The following is a 22,499-nucleotide window of genomic DNA, read 5'->3' as shown; positions in this document are numbered from 1 at the left end:
ACATTCTTCAAACCCCTCCATTACTGATTCTCAGACTTGGCCGTGCGTTGCAGTCTGATGAGTAATCATACCTCTTATGAATTCAGGAGAGCCACAGAAATAGCACAAAGTATGCACTGCCTAAAAAACACATCCCACCTTTTTTTTTTTTTTTTTTTGTAAAACAGCTTCAAGGAAGTGTCACTGACATTTAATAGACTGCACATATTTAAATACAATTTAATACATTTTAACGTGTATATACCTGTGAAACCATCACCATAATTAAAATAATGAGCATATTCATCACCCCCAAAGGTTTCCCATGCCCTTTGTAATTCCTTCCTCCCAGCCACATGGCCCCTTATCCAATGGCACACTGATCTGCATTCAGTTCCTATAGATAGTTTCAATTTTCTAGGACTTCATATAAATGCAAACATAAAATATGTATTCCTTAGTAGTCTGTCTTCTTTCACTCAACATAATTATTTTAAGATTCATCCTGTTTACTGAGTATCATTAGTTCATTTCTTTCTGTTGCTGAATAGTATTCCATTGTTTAGAGGTACCACAATTTGTTTATCCATTCATCTGTTGAAGGGCATTTGGATTGTTTCCAGTTTGGGGCTATTACAAATAAAGCTTCTATGAACACTCACGCACAATACGTATGCTTGCATTTCTCTTGGAAAAATACCTAAGAGTGAATAGCTGGATCCTATGGTAAATATATGCTTAACGTTGTAAGAAACTGCTGAATTATTTTCCAAAGTAGTCATACCATTTACAGCACTGTAAGGAGTTTCGGTTTCTGCACATACTCGTCAAGACTTGGTATGCTTAGGCGTTTTAATTTTAGCCCTTCTGATAATGTGTTTTGTGGCATCTCCTTAGAGCTTTAATTTATAATTCCCTTATGACCAATGGTGTTGAGCCTCTTTTCATGGGCTTATTGTCATGCGTATATCTTCTTTGTTGAAGTATTTTTTCAAACATACTTTGTTGAAGTATTTTCTCAGTTTGCTATAGGGTGACTTGTTTTCTTACAGTTGAGTTTTGAAAGTATTTCTAATATATTCTGAATGTCTTATATAGTCAGATACATAATTTGCAAATCATTTCTCCAAGTCTGTGACTTGTCTTTGCTTTCTCTTAACAGTGTATTTGAAGAGCAAAAGTTTTAACTTTGATGAAGTCCAATTTACTAATTTGGTATTTTATAGATTATGATATTGGAATAATACCGAAGAAATCTTTGCCTAACCCCAAATCACAAACATTTTCTCCTATTTTTTCTAGGAGTTTTATAATTTTAGGTTGTACTTTAGCTGTATTTGATTAACACATTTAATAATTTCTATTTGATTTCAATATTCATAAAATTAAATTTTATGGTGTCATACGGAAGAAATGCATGGTGACTAATAAGGTAGCTGAGAGTTACAATCACAAGTTCAGTGATGGGAAGAGTTGGAGGACTGTTGGAAAACCCTCCACCTGAGAGGTTTTTCAAATATCTTGCCCATGTTTTGTTTGTTCCAAGCAGGAAGGTGTATTTAGTCCCTGTTTCTCCATCTTGCCCAAAAGTGGAAGTACCCCATTTCTTATTTATCTTTAACAGAGCATCAACTTCACAATTTTTATTTTCTACCTGGAGAACTTGAAAAACATAAGAATGTCGTTGCAGGAGTGGGGAGAATGCCCCACATATTACAAGGCCTGAAGAGTAACGGTGACCCTTTTGAGGAATTCCAAGAGCCCACACAAATCTAGAACAAAGAGAGAAGGAGAGGCGTGGGTCTGGAGAGATCAGGTAGGCAGAGATCAGATTACTGAGGACCCTGCAAATCAAACCAGGAATTTTTTGCTCCATCCTAAAAACAGTTGATGTCAATGAAAGGTTATGAACAGGATAGTAATAATCATATTTATCATTTTAAAAGGATCCCTTTAGCTGCAAAGTGAAAAGATGCATAAGAACATGGGAAATTAGTTATTCAGAAGCCAATTAGGAAATAGGAAACAAACTGAGCAGCAGAGTGGAATAATGATAGTCAGGGGTGTAGGGTGATGACACTGTACCAAAGGCAAATAAGCAAGAATGAGAAAGCATATTCCTGGGATGGTTAAGAGAGAGCATGTGTGGTTTAATGTTAAGTTAGAAAACAAGGGAGTCTGGAGGTACTCACAGGAGTTCTTAAAATTTGTATTACAAAATTGAATATTGAGCAATTGAAGGTGGAGGAATATCAGAGAATTTCTTTAGTTTGATAATGTGTTCTGTGGATTAAAAGAGATGAAGATGAGTTTTAAGGACAGTAGTATATATTTACAGATATTGAATCAAAGTAATATGCGATTGGGGTAGATTAGTGAAAATGAAAATTGAAATTAGAACAGAAGTTTCTTTACCTAGGGTTGATATTCTACAATTTATTCACACTCCTTCATTAAACCAACCTCATTTCTCAATTCTACCTTAAATGTGAATAATTGTCTCTTATAAAGTTACTGTATTTTTTAGCCTTCAAAAATGTTTTATAAATTTTAAGATACCCAAATTATATCATCTTTTATTGTTTTTGTCTATTGTGCAAATCATTTTTGAGATATTTAGTATTCTTTCAACCCACATATTTTTAATTAAGCTTTAATTAGCATCTTAACTATAAATACACTTTCCATCTATTAATTTATATCCAAATGTGATTAACTATTTAATAGATTCATGGCAGTAAAATGATTAGTACAAAGTCAAATAAAACCAAAATCTTCATAATTATAATTATTTATTGATGAAGGCAAAGTGATAATAGACTGATGCATGTACATTTCCTCTTCCTTTTATGGAAAAAACATTCTCAGCAAATCAAGCTTGGTGATGAAGAAAATAGACTCTGTGTGCTATAATTCAAAATTTAGGCTTTGACTATTTGATTCACAAATTGTATTATAGAAACTACTATTGAATTTCTGCCTCAGTTTAAGCTATCATTACTGTTTCAAAACAAGAAAACTAAATTACATAAATGAAACAAGGGTCCAGGTTCACAAATTATCATCATCATAAACTTAAAAATCATAAGCAATAACTTCAGTAACTGTATAAGCAAATATGCATGCTTCAGCACATAACAAAGACAGAGTGTCAGTGTGTGTGTGTGTGTGTGTGTGTGTGTGTGTGTGTGTCCTGGGAAGTCATATAGGAAATCAGCGGATACACAAACATAGTTATGAGCACTGATTCATGTTATATCAATGTGAGGGTGATAAATCTCAGCATTAGGTGCAATAATTGGGCCTTTATGAATCAGATTTCCTTCACTAGCAAGACGGATGGAAAGGTTTTTTTTTTTACAATTTAAAGTGATAAAATTTGATCATTACCTGTCTTAGTATTCTAGGCTGTTATGACAAATACCACCCAATGAATTGGTTTAAACAGTGAGAATATATTAACTCATGGTTTGGGGGTTAAGAGAAGTCCAAAATTGAGGCATCAGCAAGGCAATGCTTTCTCTCCAAAATCTGTAACATTCTAGCACTGAGTTTCCAGCAATCCTTGGTGTTTCTTGGATTTTCTGTCACATGGTGATATCTTCTCTTTTCCTTTCCTCTTCCACTGACTTCTGGCTTCTGGCTCCTCCCCATGGCTTTCTCTGTCAATGTCTGAATTTCTTCTGCTGATAACCGATTCTAGTAATCCAGATTAAGGCCCCCTTGTTCAGAAGGGCCATGCCTTAACTAAAATAACACCTTCAAGAGATCCTAGTTACAATGGGTTCACACCCACAAGAAAGCAGATTATGACTAAGAACATGTCCAAATTGGCGTACATACCTGAATCCACCACATTATCTTCACAGCTAAAATTTGAAGTTCAGAGTGGAAATTTTGGTGCGTTATGCTTAAAACCTACTCCATTTTCTTAGTACACAGTTTAACTAATTTGAATTTAACTAAGATGACTGTCTTTTTACTTTTACAACTTACGTAGGACAAATGCAGTTTCATGGATTAATAGCTCAGTACAATATTCTAGTTCTGGTTTGTTAGTAATAATTCCAAATGTATCCTATCTTTCTTCTTGTTGGAACTGTTGACCAAACTGACTCTGTAATAATCTTACTCTGATTATATCATATACCCTACAGTCACAGAGAAAGCAAAGCAAGTCAAAGTAGGATTTCACTATTCAAGGAATACTGCTTTCCTAACCCCTGGATCTCAACTCTGACTGCATATTACAATCACTTCAAGAATGTAGTTTTAAATGCTGATTTAATTTTTCTGGAATGGTGCCCTGCTGTCAATAGTTATCAGTTCTAATATGCAGCCAAGATTGAGAAATACTGCTAAGTGAAACCAATGACTATCACTCTTTGGCATGCAAAACAATCTCCTGGATAGGGCAATCTCTACCCACTATCAGATATTCTGAATCAATAACCCTGGGATGGATTCAGGAACTTAGATTTTAACTAGCAAGCAATTCTGAGAAAGGCAGTTTAAAGATCAAATTAGGAACTTTGGCCTAAATTCAAAACTAAGTGTGTATTTTCCAAATTGCATTCATTAATACCTATCTAATACTACCTCCCAGTGTCTGAAGAAAAAAGACTAAAAGATTTAAAAAGGATGAAAAGAAGTCAGAGGGCAGATAGACATGTAAACGCTCCATTCTAACTTTCATAGAATGGGATGAAGAATAATAAGACAAAACACCCACTTTTACACCTCCACGTTTACAAGCGCCACCCACTAGGACTGTGAGCCAATAAAAGTTTCTGGAATCTGCTTCAGAAACCACATCTCCTCCTTGGGAATGAAGTAACAGGAGAAACAGGACAGGCCTTGTGTTCTTCCAGAAGACCAGGACTTTCTCCATTACTTTTTTTTTTAATTTAAACTATTTTGAAAAATTTTCAAACTTACATGACAGTTACAAAATAATACAGATCTCATACAAAGAACTCCAATACACCCCTACCCCAACCCCCAGATACTCAGATCCACCAACTTTAACATTTTGCCACATTTGTCATATCTTTTAACTATCTATCCATCTATCAATCCATCCATCTCTCTGTCTGTCTGTCTGTCTATTTATCAATCCATTTTCTGCACACTTAAGTGTAGGTTGTATACATCACGTTCCTTGAACCCTGAATACTGCCATGTACTTTCCTAAGAACAAGAATATTCAGTTTCACAAACACCTTAAGTGAAGTTATCAAGCTCAAGAAATTTAACGTAAATATAAAGCTTGGTCTATCTTCTGATTTTTAAATATGCCCCAATAATGTCCTTTTGACTTTTTTCTCCTCCCTTGTTAGATCCCATCCATGATCACTTACTGCATTTAATTGCCATTGTTTCTTTAATTGCTCTCTCATTTTTTTTAATTGTAGAAACATACATATACAACATAAAGATTCCCATCTCAACCACCCCCAAGCATACCATTCAGTGGGATTAATCACATTCACAAAGTTGTGGAAACCCCACCACTCTCCGTTATGAAAACTCTCCCAGCTCCCCAAATGGAAATCCTACATCCATTATGTACTAACTCCCCACTCACTCCATCCTCAACCCCTGGCAAACTGCACTCTATTTTCCGTCTCTATAAGCTTACATAGTCTCTCATACTTTTTTTCCTAGTTACCAAGGGGCTTGAGTTTAACATCCTAAATCCATAACAATCTCATTTGCTTTGCTACCAACTTAACTTCAAGAGTATATACAAAATATGTTCCTATATCCCTCCATCCCCCACCAGCTTTATATCTTTATACATTATGAGTCCAAAATACCTGATTTATCATTATATTTTTTACATTTGCCTTTTAGATCCTGTAGGAATAAAAAGTGAAGATAAAAACCAAAAATACAATAGTACTGGCATTTATATTTATCCACTTTGTTACCTTTACTGGAGATCTTTATTTCTTCATGCAGCTTCGATCTATTGTCTATTGTCTTTTCCTTTCAACCTGAAGAACTTCCTTTAGCATTTGTTGTAGGACTGATACAGCAGTGATGTACTCCCTCAGCTTTTGTTTTTCTGGGAATGTCTTAATGTCTCCCTCACTTTTGAAAAAGAGATTTGCCAGATAAAGAATTCTTGGTTGGCAATTATTTTGCTTTTAGCACCTTAACCATGCAACCCACTGCCTTCTTGCCTTCATGGTCTCTGATGAGAAACCAGTAGTTAAGTGCATATTAATATGCTTCACAGGCTCCTCAGGCTTTATTCACTTTTTTTCATTCTTCTGTCTGCTTCTAAGACTGGATGATTCAGTTGTCTTATCTTCAAGTTAACTCCTATAGGAAGTTTTTTATTTCTATTACTCTAGTCTTCAGCTCTGTTTTGTTCCTTTTCATAATTTCCATCTCTCTACTTTATTCTCTTTGTGTTCTTTTATTGTTTTCCTGATTTCCATTAGTTCTTTGTCCATGTTTTCCTTTAACTCTTTGAACATATTTAGGGCCATTTTTTTTTAAGTCTTTGTCTGGAATGTCCCAGGTCTGGTCTTCCTCATTGCTGGTTCCTAATGCTTTACTCTTATCTTTGACTGGCCCATCACTTCCTGTTTCTTTGTATGTTTTGTAATCTTTTGTTGAAACCTGGACATTTTGATATTTTAACATGTTATTGCTAGAACTTAGACTCTCAGTCATATGTTCCTTAAGCTTGTATCCAGCTACCCTATGACAGAGCTTTCCTTGAATGCCAGGAGCTAACTCCCATTCCCCACCTCAAAGAAGGAAGGAAGGAAGGAAGGAAGGAAGGAAGAATAAAAGAAGAAAGAAAGAAAGAAAGAAAGAAAGAAAGAAAGAAAGAAAGAAAGAAAAAGAAAGGAAGGAAGGAAGGAAGGAGGGAAGGAAGGAAGGAAGGAGGGAAGGAAGAAAGGAAGGAAGGAAGGAAAGAGAAACAAACCATATTTCCTGGTCTTTGTAGATTACTCTGTGCAAGTGCTCTCCTTCAGGGCTCATCCATACAATGAATTTAGAGACTAGCTCGAGGCCAGAGCATAGGAACTGCCCTGATCCTTTCTGTGCACGTGTCTCATCTGGTGCATGTGCATATAGCCCTAGGAATTCCCCCATTTACATGAATATAAATGTCCCCTTTCCTAGGAAACAGTTCCCTCAGTCTCAGGCACTGCACTCTGTATCCTACAGATAGCAATTCCTTGCTCAGGCAGCCACTACTTGACTGGTCTCCTACATCATTCTGTGAGAGAGCTCTGTTAGTTGCCATCTACATGCAGGGCAAGGTGAGGGATGGTGAGCCTACCAATGTCCTGGGTCAGTCCCTCAGGCTGCCACCAGAGAGGCTGAGCTAGCCATACATGCTCCCAGTATGTGTATAAAGGTTGTTATGCTTCTTCTGGAACCAGGACCAGAGACCCACAGTGGGAGCATGGACAGGCACTGCCGTCAAGCTTTGGGGGTGGGGAGGGGCCAGCTAGGGCACCACGAGATCCCACTGCTTTCAAGTTGCCTTTTTCTTTATTCAGTGCTCACCTTGTTACTGCAATCCTTTAACTATTTTCTGGAGTTTTGAGAAAGATATTTCTGCAAGATCTTACATGTTGTTCAAAGCTTCTGTGGGAGTATGAGCCCTAAAGGTTGTCCATCCTCCATTTTGATGTGCGCAGGGCCTCTCTCCATCTATTTTTTTTTTTAATTAAATTCAGCTTTACTGAGATATGTTCACATACCATACAATCATCCATGGTGTACAATCAACTGTTCATAGTACCATCATACAGTTGGGCATTCTTCACCCCAATCTATATTTGAACACTTTCCTTACACCAGAAAGATTAAGAATAAGAATAAAAAATAAAGGAAAAAGAGCACCCAAATCATCCCTCCATCCCACCCTATTTTTCATTTAGTTTTTGGCCCCATTTTTCTACTCATCCATCCAAACACTGGATAAAGGGAGTGCAATCCACAAGGTTTTCACAATCACACTGTCACCCCTTGTAAACTACATTGTTATACAATTGTCTTCAAGAGTCCAGGCTACTGGGTTGGAGTTTGATAGTTTCAGGTGTTTACTTCTAGCTATTCAAATACATTAAAACCTAAGAAGGTTTATCTATGTAGCATGTAAAAATGTCCACCAGAGTCACCTCTGGACTCCATTTGAAATCTCTCAGCCAGGGAAACATTATTTTGTTTCATTTTGCATCCCCCTTTTCATCAAGAAAATGTCCTCAATCCCATTAGGCCAAGTCCAGATTCATCCCTGGGAGTCATATCCTGGGTTGCCAGGGAGGTTTACACCCCTGGGAGTCAGTCCCACATAGGGGGGAGGGCAGAGTGTTCACTTGCCAAGTTGGCTTAGCTAGAGAGAGAGAGAAGGCTACATCTGAGCAACAAAGAGGTACTCAGGGGGAGACTCTCAGGCACAATTATAAGCAGGTTTAGCCTCTCCTTTGCAGTAGCAGACTTCATAAGGGCAAGCCCCAAGATAGAGGGCTCAGCATACCAAACTGTTAGTCCTCAATGTTTGTGAGAACATCAGCAACAATCCAGGTGAAGAAGTGGGGCCTGCAAATATATTTTTATTCTCTGCCTAAATTACTTTGAGATGTGTCGCTAATTCACATTAACCTACACAAATCTACCAGATCTCATTCCTATTCAAAGTTCCATGTACTTAGCTTCTGGAGGAACCACCATACTGTCTTCCATCTCCATCAAATTTTTACAAAAAAATTTAGTTGATTTTTTCAGGACTAGTAGCGGTACCCTATGAACTTTAATCCTCAAACTTTAAATAAATTAAGACCATAAAGAGAATATTGTTTAATGGAAGCTATATTTGAAAGGTAAAACATCATCTTACAGTCACTCCAATATTTAACGAAACCATCCTGCCTTTCTTAGAGACCTCTGAACTGGAATATTCCAGGCCAAAATTTTCCTGAGGTAATGTACCTAATCTATCAAAGCTTTACTCAAGCTATTCTGCATAGCTATATCCTATTGGAAAAAAATCATTGTCTCTGTGTACTCATGACTGAGTAAAACTGGTCTTACAGACGATGCTACTCGCTACCTCAGTTCTCCACCAGCAGCCATGGCTAACCCCACCATGTTCAACATTGCAGTCAAAGGCGAGCATTTGACCTGCATCTCCTTCAGGCTGATTGCAGACAAAATTCCACAGACAACAGAAAATTTTCATGCTCTGAGCACTGGGGAGAAAGAATTTGGTTATAAGGTTTCCTGCTTTCACAGAATTATTCTTGGCTTTATGTGCCAAGGTGGTGACTTCACATGCCATAACGGCACTGGTGGAAAGTCCATCTATGGGGAGAAGTTTGGATGATGACAACTTCATCCTGAAGAAGATGGGTCCTGGCATCTTGTCCATGGCCAGTGCTGGACCCAACACAAATGGTTCCCAGTTTTTCATCTGCACTGCTAAGACTGGGTGGTTGGATGGCAAGCATGTGGTCTTTGGAAAGGTGAAAGAGGGCATGAACATTGTGAGAGCCATGGAGAGCTTTGGGTCAGGGATGGCAGGACCAGCAAGAAGATCACATTGCTGGCTGTGGACACATCTAATAAAGTCTAATTTGTCATGACCACCAGACCGTTCCTTCTGTAGCTCAGGAGAGCATCCCATCTCCCCTGGTCTGCTCTCAGTGTCCGATCATCTTTGTGCTCTTGCTGCAGTTCTTTGGGTTCTACATTATGCTCCCCTTCAAGTCTAGCTGGATTCCAGAGTTAAGTTTATGATTATGAAATAAAAACTTAAACAGCAGCCACCCAAAGAGAGTAAAACTGGTAGATGGAAATTCAAGAAAATTTCTCGTCTCAACTAAGAAATACCAAGAGAAACCCTTGGTCTGGGCTGGATGTGTATCATGGTTGGGAGAAGGCAGAATTCAGAAGTGGTGAGACAGCACAAGCAGTGCCTAATACATAGTGAGTGATCAATTCCTTTTTCTAATATTATAGAATCGGTCATAATGGGGCCCCTAGCCTAGTGGAAGAGGAGATTATTCTGAGATCTAAGGAGAAATGAACAAAAACTTGACAAGAGAAAGAAAGCAAAATGGGCAAGCAGGAAAGGAACAGTGTAGAAACTGGAAAATTCTAAGGCCAGAGTCCCATTTCTTTATAATATTGTGTGTTTGGGATGCTTCTTCCCAGATGAGAGAAAGCAAGTTGAAAATGGCTCACATCACTTTAGGATTGCTTTCAACATTATTGGTTTATTAATTCTAATGGCAGCACTGAACCAGCTTATATTTGCAACCGATTGTATGCTCTCAACAGTATGCCACATTTAAACTTGGTATTCAAACCAGGTCAAAGTCACCAGACTATGAGCTAGAATTAAAAAAACAACAGATCATTAAAGTAGTGTTTTATCTATAAAGTACAAATATATTGCCAGAAACTTTTAAAACATTTGAACCATTTTTTTCTCTGGAGCCTTAAAAGTTTAAGTTTAGTATCTAAGTATCTGTACTACCTCCAGCTTATATCTGTCTCATAATGAACAAAAATAAACTATATATTTCCCAATGCATTCCCAGAGAGAATTCTGTAGAATCGAAACTGAAGTGGAGATTCCAACTGAATAAACCAATCTAGAAATAGTGGTCCACAGAGCCCACTTCAAAGCCAACTGGTCATGGAGAAGGAAAAGAGATCAAATCTAGGATACTAATCAAAAATCCAGGTAGGGGTAGCAGGGACTAAATATTGAAGCCTGGGGAGATGGAAGGATAGACTAAGACTGCAAACTTGTGTGGGCTAAAAGGTAAATGGAAGATTGAAAAACAGTTCTATTGATCTGACCACTAATGAGTGTGTGTACCTTGCTTTTAAAGGGCCTTTAGGTCAATGGTTTGTTGGTGAGCTGAGGCAGCTTTAAAGACATAAACAAGATGGACTCAAATTATGTTCTAACTACATGAAATTCCAAGGGAATTTATTGAAAGATTTATTTTTTAAGTTTGTCCTCTAGGAAAAAGATGACCAAAGATGATCAAACCCCTCTGCCAAATAAGATGGCTGATATGACATTAGTGCCATTTGGATGAGAGGGTATTAGTTTAAAAAAAATGGAATTTTCTCTTCACATAGGGCAACACTTGTGAGAGTGTGGATGAGGGTCATCATCTTTTAGGACCCACAGAAATGAAGACAGTAATGGCTTCCACTATGATGATGGTTTTCTCTATCCATGATACTAACCAATATAGAGAGTCCATAATCCTCAAATGATAGCTATGAGAAGCCACAAAGAGGCTAAAGACGTGGCAGGATAACCAGAAAATCCTGCCCAAGGAGAGTGAGTGAGTCAAGGCACAGGATCCAGCTAGCATTTTTAAGCTTAAATAAATCACTTAAATTTAGAAGACATAAAGTAGGACAAAAATAAATCTAAATGATACCCTTGTTATCCCTACTTAAAGAAAGTTATTTAATAAAACATCTAGTGAAGCCAATGCAATATCTGCACTAAAGAAAATGATGATCAAAAGCATCCAAAAAAAATGCAAATAAAGTTGAAGGCATATCTTTCATAGAAATATTTAGAAAGAAATGCTTAATTTTAAAATATTTATTGAGGAAATAGAATGCTAGGTTCTATACTAAGTGCTGATATCAAAAACATTAAGACATGCTAGTGGGAGGCAGTGTAAACTGGTGATCAAGCCTCTGGGCTCTGGCCTAGGTTTGAATACTGATCATTTACACATTTGTGAATTCAATTCCTTTGATTCTCACTTGAAAAATCAGAAAATGAGAACACTTCTGCATAGAGTTTGGTAAGGATTAAATAAGGGAATACAAACATAGTACCTAAAACATAGTAAGTGCCCAATAGCCTTTTATAAACTATTAATGTACTGGTTCTGAGGGAGTACACAGCCTAATGAGAAGAGAGACAATTATATGTATAACTGAGGTTACAGTTTTCAAAGTCTACTTATTTAATGCCTACAACTCAGCAGGGACTATTCAGAACACTGGGAATTTAGCAGGGAATCAGAAAAATGAAATCCTGCCTTTGGGGAGTGTGTGAATTTGGGTCCCCAGGAAACAGACCCAGTTAGGAAGGCAAGAGGCTAACAGGGAGCGTGGTGTGTGTGTGTGTGTGTGTGTGTGTGTGTGTGTTTGTGTATGTGTGTGTGTGTGTGCATTAATGCCTATGAAAGGAAAAGAAGAAGGAAGGAAAACCTACAGATTACAATATTGATCTGAAATCTGTGAAAGAGGTGAAAAGCATAACTGAGCAGGGAGAGATTAAAACTGAGATGAAGATGTGACAAATTCTCAGCCAACCCAATGGTGAACTCCAGAGTAATGATTTCCTACTAGAGGAGTCCCACATTGGGCAAATATGGTTCATTACCTTCTCAGTCACTGGCTGCAGGCTGCCTGGGAAGAGCATGTCCTGGCTTGATAGTTGCAGTGAATTCTCTAGGCACTACAGTTGGGGACTGCCAGCTAACTTCACTCCATGCTGCTGAGCAAGTTCTTTCTGGAAGGGAGATCTAAGTGGTGAATGTCCACGGATGCCACAGTCCCTCTTTGCATCACATGGATTCACATCTCGGATGCCACAGTCCCTCTTTGCATCACATGGATTCACATCTCCATGTGCATTTGGGATGCAGCTTCTCCAGAGTTCTTGTTGCTATCCCTTCCTGAGAAAAAACTTAGAAGAGGGGGGTTAGTGGAATCAACTAGAGACCCCAACGCTTAAGTTCTTGGGTTGCAGCTGGTACTCATTGTCTTCCCCTTCCACTCTGCATTCTTAATTCCTCTTAAGCTATCACTTTTGCTGGACTCAGAGGCTTACCTGATATGCGGTCCAAGTCCTCTTTCCTGAGGAGCATGAGTCCCTGGTAAAAATACCCTTCTCGGTTACAAATGAACCAAAGAATGCCAAGAAGGCTGAAGTCGATTACCTCAGTTCCATGCATTTTTTCATACCTAGTTCTGCTCATCAGAGGATAGTGACTCCTCTTTCTGCCTCTGGTCCTTGGACACAGGACTGAAAATTGTCCAGATGGATGCCAAGAAGAATGGAGTATTGCAAGCAGGGAATGTCATCAACATAGTGATGTAAGACATCCCCTGGAAAAGTCTCCCTACAGAATCAACAAATAAAAAGACAAATCCCACTTGTAATTAGAACTGTGGAGGAGGCTAGAGACTGGAGAAGGACTTCACAAATGCCGAATCAAAGAAAAAGAAAAGGAATCTCCAAGATCAAGCAGGAAATTTGTGTTCCAAACCCACCAGTTCAGACCCCTCCCCATCACTTGATCCAGCACAGCTTGGGAGTCATACAGAAGCACTGCAGCCCAGGTCCCTCCTGCCACAGATACAGACTATAGAGCCACTCAGTAGCGAGTTAAAACCCAATAGACATTCAGGCACAGGAACCCATGTCCACAGAGACCAGCATGGAACACAAGCTGCCAAAGCATGTGTATGCAAAAGGCTACCCAGAGGGTATAAAAGAGACACAGAGAGACCTCAGGAGAACTGTTGCAAGAGTTCTTGCACCTAAACACAAAAAGGACTTTTCTGGATTGACCCACCTTTCTAAATGGACCCCATCTAGGTCCCCAGAGCACAATACCCTAATGAGGAAGAATCCAGGGGCAGGAAAATCTCATAGAAAAAAAAAGAATGGAGGGGAAAACTAAATTGCTGTAAGATACGATGGGTCCCAGGACTGAAAAATGTAAGGAAAATGGGGCGCATGGTGAGGGAGAGAATTTAAACAAATAATATGTGTAGGGGAGAAAAGTCTACACAAAAACAAACCAAACAGATCAAGATTCCTGGAGAAGGAACAAAGGAAAGGAAGTTTTTTCTGGAGGAGAAACAATTGCACAAAAATTGCAATATTAGCAATGTACCCCATGTATACATAAGATGGAATATTGTGTGGCTGCAGAAAGGAATGAAGTCATGTGGCATGCAATGAGGTGAATGAACCTTGAGGACATTATGTTGAGCAAAATAAGCCAAAAATAAAAAGATAGTCTCATTATCGTAAGCTAACTATAATGAGCAAACTCTGAGAATTAAATTTGAAAGCATAGATTATCAAGAGAGAGAAAGTGGGCAGAGATTGGGCAATTGGTGATTAAGGCATACAGAATGCTCAAAAAGGCTCTTTGTAAAGATTCCTAGATTGTAAGCTCTTAGAGCAGTCACATTAACTCTAAGTTTTAACTGTTATCTCTAAATTCTGAGATGCTGGGCTCTTTGCGTATAATCTGGCAGTTCCCTGGAACTGTGAGTATCTGTGTGATACCTGAGACTCAGAATTAGAGTTCTGCAGCTCTGAAAGTCAGCATTACTCCATACAGCAACTTTTAAAGGAGCTGAAAAGAGAGAACAGACTTCAATTAGACATAAGAATGGAGCTGATCTGATTAGGACTAAGATAAATCAGAATACAAGGCAAAGGGTGATATTGGTCTTCTGTGTGAGACCAAAGAAAGAGATATTTATTTTATTCAAAATTTAAATTTCCTGTAGCACACTATCTAATTTAAACTGTCTGGTCAGTTTATTTAAACAGCCTAATTACATGGAACCTAGGTTAAGGAAGGAGATCTTTTTATTCTGTATAGGTTATTGTAACACCCTGATACTTTCCAGAGTATTTGGGACAAAAAAATTAAAAAGGATTTGCAAAGTCCCTTGAGAGACTGGAGAAAAAAGTGTGGAACTATTAAACTTCCCCACCTGGGGAATTCCTGATATTCTCTCAAGAATTAGGTACTTCCAATTTAATAAGCCAAGCCCTTGATCTTGAGGATTGCCCTTATGAAACTTATTTCTGTAATGGTGAATATTAGCCTACTTATAGTGACTTTGGGGATCACTAAGCATGACCCCCAAAGAACGTCTTTTGTTGCTCCTCTCTCTCTAAGCCAAATTCTGCAAATAAACTCACTACCCTCCCCCATACATAAAACATGACTCTCAGTGGTGTAAGTCTCCCTGACAATGCAGGACATGACTCCCAGGGATGAATCTGGCCCTGGCATCATGGGATTGGCATTGCCTTCTTGACCAAAAGGGGGAAGAGAAATTAAAGAAAATAAAGTTTCAGTGGCTAAGAGATTTCAGATAGACTCAAGAAGTAATTTTGGAGGTTACTCTTATGCACACTTCAGCCAGACATTGCAAATTGTCACAGCATGCCAAGCCCCAACCAACAGTATTCCTGAAAATGCTAAAGAATACCCTGGGCTCTATCGAAGACTCTATAAAAGTTTTACCTACTAAGTTTATTTTTACAAAAACTTAAGTCTTCCAGATGGCTCCTATACCAGATAAGCCCTGAAACCCAGAGGTACCAGTCTCTCCAAGAACACAGACCAGTTTCATTCCTCTACCCCATAACATCAACACCCATTTTCACTGTGAAGAAGAATCGTTATTGCCCAGATATCCTTGAAGATTGAAAGAATTATCAAATGAGAGGGAGAGCTTGTAACTGAGAAGTTAGGATTAAACAAATTATTATGACTACTGACTCACTATATAGATATTTCTGTTTAGTTTCCAGTGTACTAGAATAGCCAGAAGGAAATACCTGAAATTGTCGAATTGTAATCCAGTAGTCTTGGTCTTTGATAACTATACAGCTTTCATCTTGTGACATGTGACTGTAAAAAGCTTGTGACTGACACCTCCTTTATCCAGTGTTTGGGTAGATGAGTAATAAAATAAAGACATGCATAAAAAAAAACATAGAATAAAACAGGAAAAAAATGTACCACAGATCCAAGGCAAGAATCAGATAAAGAAAAGCCAAGAAAGTCTAATCAGTTAAACACAGGCTACGCTAAAGGTCCAGAAAAAGTTGGACCAAGCATCAAAGAAGAACCTTAGCACAAAGCCAATCAACAATAACAGCCCAGACAAGAGAGAGAAATGAACCTTCAGAGTTAACTCATCAAGATAATCACATGCCCAACACTGGCAAAAAATTATAAGCCATACTAAGAAACAGGAAGATATGTCTCAGACAAAAGAACAAATTAAAACTTCAAAGGAGACACAGAATTTGGAACAACTAATCAAAGAAGTTCAAACAAATCAATCTCCTAAATAAATTAAAGGAGATAAAGGAAAATATGGATAAAGAGCTAAAGGATATTAAGAAAACCATCTGTGAGCATAAAGAAGAATTTGGAAGTGTAAAATGAAGCATAACATAAATTATAGGGTTGAGAGTGACAGTAATGGAGATTAAATATACACTAGAGGCATACAATAGCAGATTTGAACAGATAGAAGAAAACAGGGCAATTGAAATCATACAGTCAGAAGAACAGATAAAGAAAATAGAAAATATTGAACATTGTCTCAGTGATTTGAATGACAGCATGAAGCACACAAACATGTGTATCATGGGTTCCCCAGAAGGAGAAGATAAGGAAAAAGAGGAAGAAGGAATATTTGAGGAACTAAAGGTCAAAAATTTCCCACATCTTATGAAAGACATAAGTATACATGCCCAAGAAGCACAGCATACTCCAGACAGAATAAACCCTAATAGACCTACTCTGGAACAAACACTAATCAGAATGTCAAATGCCAAAGATAAAGAGAGAATTCTGAAAGCAGCAAGAGAAAAGCAATTCATCACATACAAGGGATCCTCAATAAGACTAAGTGCTGATTTTTCATCAGAAACCATGGAGGCAAGAAGGCAGTGCTATGATATTTTTAAGGTACTGAAAGAGAAAACCTGCCAGACAAAAATTTTTTTTCTAGAAAAACTGTCCTTCAAAAATGAAGGAGAGTTTAAAATATTCACAGATAAACAGAAACAGAGAGTTCATCAACAAAAGACCTTCCCTAAAATAATTTCTGAAGGGAGTTCTGCAGATTGAAAGGAAAAGACAGGAGAGAGTGGCTTGGGGTAGTGTGAAGAAATGAGAATCTTCAATAAGGATAAGTAAGAGGATAAATGTGAAACCCAGTAGTACAGTATCCTCAATATAAACCTCTACTCTTTAATTCCTATAAGAGTCAGAATACAAATGAACAAGAAAAAGGCATATTTCCTGATATACACACACACACACACATGCATATAAAGAGATAACATGGAGCAAAACAACATTAAAAAGGGAAAAAGAGGGATATGGGAGCAGAGAACATGAATGCTATTGAAACTAAATTGGTATTGTTTCAAAATAGTCAGTTATAGATATAGGTTGTGTACTGCAAACCCCAGGGTAACCTGCATATTTTAAAAACATAAAGAAACAGTAACAAGAAAGGGATCAGTCAGATACATCACAAAAGAACATCTATATAGAAAAGGAGGTTGCAATAAAGGAAAAGACAGACACAAAAATGATAGGCCGTATAAAAACCAAAGGACAAAATTGCTGAAGTAAGTACTGCCTTTACAGTAATAACACTGAATGTTAATAGATTAAACGCTCAAATCAAAGGACAGAGAGTGGCAGAATGGATTTTAAAAAAAGGCATGATCCAACGATATGTTTTTTACAAGAGATTCAACAAAGACCCAAAGACACAAATAGGTTACTAATGAAAGGATGGAAAAAGATTCCATGCAAATTGTAACCGAAAAAAGATCTGGTGTAGCTGTACTAAGAGTGGACAAAATAGACTGTATGTCAAAATCTGTTATAAGAGACAAAGAAGGACACTATGTATTAATAAAAGGGACCATTCATCAAGAAGAAATAATAACCATAAATATTTATTTAGCTAACAAAGATGTCCCAAAAGATAAGAGGCAAACACTGGCAAAACAAAAATGAGAAATAGACACCTCTACAATAATAGTAGGAGACTTCAATATGCTAGTTTCATCAATAGATAGAACATCTAGACATAGGATCAATAAAGAAACAGAGAACTTGAATAACATGACAAAGAAACTAGACCTAACAGACATACCTAATATTGCACCCCAAAACAGCAGGGTATACATTTTTCTCAAGTGCATATGGATCTTTCTCCAAGATAGATCATATATTGGATCAGAAAACAAATCTTAATAGATTTGAAAAGACTGAAATTATACAAAGCATCTTCTCTGATCATAATGGAATGAAGCTGGAAATCAATAACAGGCAGTCGACTGGAAAATCCACAAATATATGGAAGTTAAATAACACACTCTTACACAATCAGAGGGCAAAGAAAAAATTGCAAGGGAAATCAGTAAATATTTGGAAACAAATTAAAACAAGAACAAAACACATCAAAACTTATTGGATGCAGCAAAGGAAGTACTGAGACAGAAATTTATAGCCCTAAGCACATGAAAAAAGAAGAAAGAGCTAAAATCAAAGACCTAACTGCACACCTGGAAGAATTAGAAAAAAAACAGCAAACTAAAGCCAAAGCAAGCAGAAGAAAAAAATAAAAAAGATTAGAGCAGAAATAAATGAAACTGAGAATTGAAAACCTAGAGAGCATTGACAACAGCAAAAGTTGATTCTTTGAGAAGATCAATAAAATTGACAAACCCTTAGCTAGACTGACAAAGAAAAAAAGAGAGAAGATACAAATAAATATAATCAGGAATGAAAAGGGAGACACCACTGACCCCACAGAAATATAAAAGATCATAGAAGGGTACTATGAACAACCGTATGCCAACAAATTAGACAACCTGGATGAAGTGGACACATTTCTATCCAGGAACACATGTACAACCTTACAGTGACTCTAGAAGAAATAGAAAATATCAACAGTAAAGTAAAGAGATTGAATCAGTCATCAAAAACCTGCCAAAAAAGAAAAGCCTAGGACCAGAGGACTTCACAGGTGAATTCTACCAATCATTCCAAGAAGAATTAATACCAATACTGCTCCAACACTTCCAAACATTTGAAGAGAAAGGAACACTGCCTAACTCACTCTATGAGGCCAACATCACCCAAATCAGACAAAGATACTACAAGAAAAGAAAATTATAATATAGGTGCAGAAATCCTCAACAAAATACTTTCTAATTGAATCTAACAGCACATTAAAAGAATTATAAACCATGATCAAGTGGGTTTTATCCCAGGTATGCAAGTGTTGTTCAAAGAATCAACTTTTACTTTTGTCAATGCTCTCTAGTTTTTCAATTCTCAGTTTCATTTATTTCTGCTCTAATCTTTTTTATTTTTTCCTTCTGCTTGCTTTGGGTTTAGTTTGCTGTTTTTTTTTTTCTAATTTTTCCAGGTGTGCAGTTAGGTCTTTGATTTTAGCTCTTTCTTCTTTTTTCATGTGCTTGTTCAACATAAGAAAATCAATAAATGCAGTATAGCGCATTAACAAAATGAAGGGTAAAAACCACATGATTCTCTCAATTTTGCAGAAAAGGCATTTGACAAAATTCAGCACCCTTTCTTGATAAAAACATTTAGAAAAAAAGGAATAGAAGGAAACTTCCTCAACATGATACAGGGTATATATGAAAACCCACATCTAATATCACACTCTAAGGAGAAATCAAGAAAAAAAAAGTCCATTTACAATAACAACTAAAAGAATCAAATATCTAGGAATAAATTTAACCAAGGATGCAAAGGACTTATGCATGAACTACAAAACTTTGCTAAAAGAAAGCAAAGAAGATCTAAATAAATGGAAGGACATACCATGCTCATGTATTTGAAGACTAAATATGGTTAAGATGTCAATTCTATCTAAAATGATTTACAGATTTAACTCAATCCCAATCAAAATTCCAACAGCCTACTTTGCAGAAATGGAAAAGTCAATTATCAAATTTTTTTGGAAGAATAAGGAGTCCCAAATTACCAAAAACACCTTGAAAAGAAAGAATGAAGTTGGAGGACTCATGCTTCCTGACTTTAAAACTTATTACAAAGCTACAGTGGTCAAAACAGCATGGTTACTGGCACAAGGATAGATATATAGACCAATGGAATCAAACAGATTCAGAAATAGACCCTCACACCATAGCCAGTTGATTTCTGATGAGGCTGCCAAATCCATTCAATTGAGAATGAAAAGTCTCTTCAACAAATGCTGCTAAGGGAACTGGAATCCATATAAAAATGAGTAAAAGAAGACCCCTCTCTCACACCTTATACAAAAATGAACTCAAAATGGATTAAAGACCTAAATATAATAACCAGGACTATAAAACTCCTAGAAGAAAAGGTAGGGAAGCATCTTCAAGATCTTGTGTTAGGCAATGGTTTCTTAGACTTTACACCCAAAGCATAAGCAACAAAATAAAAAAATAGATAAATGGGACCTTATCAAAATTAAAACATTTTGAGCATCAAAGGACTTTATCACAAAAGTAAGAGAAACCTACTCAGTGGGAGAAAATATTTGGAAACCACATATCCATATCCAAGAAGGATTTAATATCCAGAATATATTATGTAATCCTACAACTCAACAATAAAAGACATACAATCCAATTTAAAAAGCAGGCAAAAGATTTAAATAGATATTTCTCCAAAGAAGGCATAAAAATGTCCAAAAAGTATATGAAAAGATGCTCAACATCATTAGCTAATAGGGAAGTACAAATCAAAGCCACAGTGAGATACCATTTCTATTCCACTAGAATGGCCACTATTAAAAAAAAAAAAAAAAAAAACAGAAAATTACAAATGTTGGGGAGGATATGGCAAAATGGGAACACTCATTCATTGCTGGTGGGAATGAAAAATGGTGCAGCCACTGAGGAAAACAGTTTGGCAGTTCCTCGGGAAGCTAAGTATAGAATTACTCTATTACCCGGCAATCCTTCTCCTAGGTATATATCCAAAAGAATTGAAAGCAGGGACACAAACAGATATTCACACACTGATTGTCACAGTGGTATTATTCACAATTGCCAAAATATGGAAGCAACCCAAGTGTCCATCAACTGATGAATGGATAAACAAAATGTGGAAGATACACACAATGGAATATTACTCAGCATTAAAATGGAATGAAGTTCTCATTTATGTGACAACATGGATGAACCTTGAAGACAGTATGTTGAGTAAAATAAGCCAGACAACTATTATATGATCTCACTGATATGAAATAATTAGAATAAAGAATATTTTTCGAGTTAGAATCTGTAATATAGATTACCAGAGGCTAGGTTGGGAGTAGGGATTGTGGAGTTAATGCTTAATTAGAACAGAATTTCTATTTAGGTTGATTGTGAAGATTTGGGAATGGATGGTAGTGATGGTAGAACAATACTGTTAGTGTAACAGCCCTAAATTCTCTATGTGAATTTGGTTAAAAGGGGAAGTTTTAGGTCATATACATGTTACTAGAATAGAAATTAAAGAACAAAAAGAAGTTAAACGTAGAACTACCATATGATCCAGCAATCCCAGTTCTTGGTTTATACCCAAAAGAATTGAAAGCAGGTACTTGGACAGATATTTGTGCACCAATGTTCACAGCAGCGTTATTCACAATAGCCAAAAGGTAGACAGAACTCAAATTTCCATCAACAGATGAATGAATAAACATAATATGGTATATCTATACCATGGTACATGATTCAGCCATATAAAGGAATGAAGTTCTGATATATGCTACAACCTTGAGAACATCATGTTGAGTAAAATAAGCCAGACCCAAAGGAAAGAGAATGTATGATCTCACTCATATGAAATAACTAGAATATGCCAATTACAGAAACAGAAAGTAGAGTACAGGTTGCCAAGGGTAAGGAGAGGGGAAAAGGGAGTTAATGCAATAGATACAGGGTTTCTGTTCAGGGTGATGGGAAAGTTTTAGTAATGGACTGTCTTTGAGAAGATCAATAAAATTGTGGAAGTAGCACAACATTCTGAATGTGATGAAACTCACTGAATCTTACATTTGGTTGTGGTTGAAATGGGAAAGTCTATATTGTCTATATGCTTCCACAATTAAAAAAACAGAGAGAGATGAAAAGGACAATGACAATTAAGTGCAATACATGATCCTGGACTGGATCTAATAATGGAGGAGAAAATGCCCAAAAGAACATTATTGGACAACTGAAACAAACAGAATATAGACCATAAGCTTTATATCAATGTTAAATTGCTTGAACTTGATAACTGTATTGGTGATGTTACATAAGATCTTTGTTCCTAGGAAATGCGCATTATCAAGGGTTCAAGGAGCATGAGGTATGAAACCTACTTTCAAGCCTTTAGAAAATGGATGGATGGATGGATGGATGGATGGATGGATGGAAAGATGGATAGACAGACAGATATAATGATATATCAAATGTGGCAAAATGTTAAAAGTTGGTGACTCTGGCAATGTGGGTAGGGAACACATTGGACAAGTCTGTTTTGTTTTTGTGTTATTTTTGCAACTGTCCTGTTTGAAATCTTTTCAAAATAAAATGTGAAACTTTAAGAGTATTGCAGGCAAAAATGCAAACTCTCTGCATGTTTGAAACCAGCAGGGAGACCAGTATAACTAAGTGGGTGAGGGAGGAGGAAAATAATAAGAGA

At 37.0% G+C, this 22,499-nt stretch overlaps 1 pseudogene; it reads left to right on the top strand.

The window, feature by feature from the left end:
- Nucleotides 1-9,085: 9,085 nt before the first annotated feature.
- Nucleotides 9,086-9,586, top strand: LOC119535436 (annotated as a pseudogene).
- Nucleotides 9,587-22,499: the final 12,913 nt, after the last annotated feature.

This window comes from Choloepus didactylus, chromosome 5, assembly GCF_015220235.1.
Source record: "Choloepus didactylus isolate mChoDid1 chromosome 5, mChoDid1.pri, whole genome shotgun sequence".
Taxonomy (NCBI): Eukaryota; Metazoa; Chordata; class Mammalia; order Pilosa; family Megalonychidae; genus Choloepus; species Choloepus didactylus.
This window is presented reverse-complemented; position numbering and strand designations above follow the sequence as displayed.